The following is a 451-nucleotide window of genomic DNA, read 5'->3' as shown; positions in this document are numbered from 1 at the left end:
TGCGTGAATAATTATGAGAATAATGGTGAAGAAGTTAACGATGGGATGCTGCTGCGTTTATCTCCCTATTTCGTTCGAATGAAACCCTACCACTCTTTCGTGCACTGCCAATTCATATAAACTGCATCGAGCATTTGTTGTTTAATACAGTGGGATGTTTAAAGGATTTAATTAAAACACAAGTGAACTATTATATTGGGCTTGTGAATCAACTCCTTATTGGACTTATCAAATTGCTAATAGGCTATTTAATGCTTTTGGGCTGTATACCTCTGTTGGGCCGAACTACACAGTTGTGGAATGAACTGATAGGATGGATTAAATATATAGTTGGGTTATGAGTTAATTCATAAAAATAGAAGTGGACGAATGGTTAGAGGAGTTTTCGGGTGAGCGAGAGGTCTCAGGTTCGAGTCCCGTCTGAGGCGTTGTTTTTGGGAAAAGCTTTTAA

Source organism: Rutidosis leptorrhynchoides, chromosome 10, assembly GCF_046630445.1.
Source record: "Rutidosis leptorrhynchoides isolate AG116_Rl617_1_P2 chromosome 10, CSIRO_AGI_Rlap_v1, whole genome shotgun sequence".
In the NCBI taxonomy this organism is placed as follows: Eukaryota; Viridiplantae; Streptophyta; class Magnoliopsida; order Asterales; family Asteraceae; genus Rutidosis; species Rutidosis leptorrhynchoides.
Note: the sequence above shows the minus strand (reverse complement) of the source record.